Source organism: Melanerpes formicivorus, unplaced genomic scaffold, assembly GCF_026170545.1.
Source record: "Melanerpes formicivorus ecotype bairdi unplaced genomic scaffold, bMelFor1.0.p_v2 SCAF_20, whole genome shotgun sequence".
In the NCBI taxonomy this organism is placed as follows: Eukaryota; Metazoa; Chordata; class Aves; order Piciformes; family Picidae; genus Melanerpes; species Melanerpes formicivorus.
In genome coordinates, this window is record NW_027142372.1 from 14,203,664 (window position 1) to 14,206,511 (window position 2,848).

Sequence of the window (2,848 nt, forward strand, 5' to 3'; positions counted from 1 at the left end):
ATCAGGGTAAGGTACCACTAAAGGTAGCATACTCTACTTTTAATTTACAAGTTATTAAGAGATTTGTTTGCAATGAATGCCAAAACTTCTGCATTGAGTGGCCATCTGGCAAAAAGCTGCAGGATGGAAGTTTATGATATGCTTGGCTTCCATATCCCTGTGACAAAGAAACTGGGGAGATTTTGATGGACAAGTCCCTGGTTGTGACCTCTGTGTAGGTGCCAAGTAGATGCTTTGGCTTTGTAACACGGTGAGCCACAAGAGGGAGCAGCCAGCTGCGTGTAAGTAATGCTGCTACACAGCACGCAGAGGGCAACGCTGAGGGTGTGCCTGTTGGCAAGGAAAAAAGACTTTGATCGGTTTTCTCTCATCTTAATGATGCATTTCTGGCGTGAGGTAACATACGAATCTCCCGTTTTCAGCAGAGGCCTCCTTAAAAGGAGTTACCCTTTTAACCAGACAGAAAGTTAGGGGGAAGGCAGAAAATCCCTGTCAGGTTGAGAGCTGAGCAGGTTGAAAGGATTTCCCAAAATATACAGGAAATGTGAGCATCTCTCACACAGTAGAGGCTTGCCTGCCAGATGTGAAAAGCCCTCTGTGCTTGTCTTCAGGAAAACCTTCATGTTTACCTCAAGCCTTCTGTGCTTGTCTTCAGGAGAACATTCAGGTTTGCCTCAGAAAGAGAATAATTTCTGGGGAGGGATATCACTTTTGCCTTCTCATATTTATCAGATCTCCCCTTCCACCTCCCCAGTAGCAGTCTGAAGCAAGCAGAATCTCATCCCAATGACTTACCCTGTTCTAGGCAGGTCTCCAAGAGCTGCAGAAAGACACAGCTCTGAAAGTATGTCCTATTCTGCATAACTAAACCTCTGTGCTCTCCTTCACTTCTTTTTCCTGCCAATAAAACTGGCATGTTTCACTGTGAGTTCTCATTCCTGGCTCCTAATAGATGTTGCAGAGTTTTGTCTCTCTTATTGCAGGACACTCTGCATACCTCCAGAAGAGTTTCTGTGCAGAGCAATACCTGTTGAAAGGAGACCTGTGAAATGCAGCCTCTGTTGTGGCAGTGCTTGCCAGCAGTTTTGTTTTGGGTAGAGACTAATGAGAATGTGGAAAATCTTGCTGAACTGCCAAAGAATTCTGTTCTGATATTTGAGCAAAACATCTACTTAGCCAAAAAAAATCCATACTTACCTTATCATGTGCATGTGAGTCAGTAATGGAATCATTTATACAGCAGTAAAGAACCATGTAATTACTTCCCATCTAAGTATTAATTATAATTGTGTCAATCTTTGGAGTGCTGAATGATGATTACAGTGGAAAATGATTTAGTATTTACAGAAAACCTAAGTGCATTTTGGGTGATGCTTCCTTTTAAACACTCTTAGATGGTTACTGATTTTGACACAGCCTTCAGTAGGGGTAGCAAACTGAAGTCCATTTTACCAGTGTAACAAAACCCCAAAGTGGGTTTTTCTTTCAGTGAAAATACCTCTAGGAGACTGAGTGGAGCTCAGCCTCTGGTAACTGTGCTAACTAGTGCTGGTTGAAGATGTAGCTTAGTCCTTGTGTGGAGACAGGAGGCTTCTGTACCATGCACCCTCCCTGGGAGCCTATTCCAGAGTCTCACTACCCTCATACTGAAGTTCTTCCTAAGATCCAGTCTAACCCTGCTCTCCCTCAGCTTCAAACCATCCCCCCTTGTCTTGTCTCTAGACACCCTTCTGAAAAGTCCTTCTGCAGCCTTCCTGTAGGATCCCTTCAGTTACTGGAAGGCAGCTGTAAGGTCTCCCTTATCAAATGGAAGTGTGGGAGGTCCAGGTCTACAACCAAAGGTTAGCTTTGTGGGTAGCAACATTTCAGTGGCCAGGATGGTGGCCATTCAAAGGGGTAGCAACATTTCAGTGGCCAGGATGGTGCCCATTCCAAGGGTTAGCAACATTTCAGTGGCCAGGATGGTGCCCATTCCAAGGGGTAGCAACATTTCAGTGGCCAGCATGGTGCCCATTCAAAGGGGTAGCAACATTTCAGTGGCCAGGATGGTGCCCATTCAAAGGGGTCTCTGCACAAAGTGAGGGGCTCGGTTCCTGTGCATACCAACTACACTATCTATTATTTACACCACCCTAACACAATTGCTAGAGGCCAAGGTCCTTTGTAACACTACAGGATCCTTCTGAAGAAAGAGACCTGCTAGTGCCAGAAAATGCATTTCTGCATGGGAACTGTCATGAAGCATCTTTGGGATTCCAGGAACTGCCCTTCCCTTGGCCAGAGCAAGTGCCCACAAAGGACCTGAAGCTCCCAGGCCTGCACCAGCTGCAGCACAGCTCCTATAGGTAAAGCCAATTGGTCTTTGGGGATCCACTGCCATTTCTCCATCACTTGCTGCTGGTTTCTTTTGAGGAAGACACTGCAGCAGGCTCTGCATGGCTGGCACTGACAGTCCCGTTTGGCAGGCAGTGTGCTGTCTCTGCTGAAATACATATTTAGACAAAGAGTTATTCAAGAATGCTTGGTTGCCAAGACACTGAATGACATCTACCAGGACAACAAAATGCTCTTCTTTCTCCTTCTGCTCTAAACCATGCCAAGTATCCTAAAATCAACAGGTAGAGCTCTACCTGGCTAACATGTAACTACATCAAGAGTGGCCGATTTCAATCTGTTCTACAATGCTTCACCAAGGTGGGCTGCTTGTCACTGCTCCTCTTTTTATGCTGCATGATGTCATGGAACACTTTGAAGCACAAAGAGGGAAGTTTAGGTAAACTTTCAAAATTCACTGTAAGAAAAAAAAGGCAAAATCCCTTTGCATCCCTGTTTCAAGATAGAAAATAAG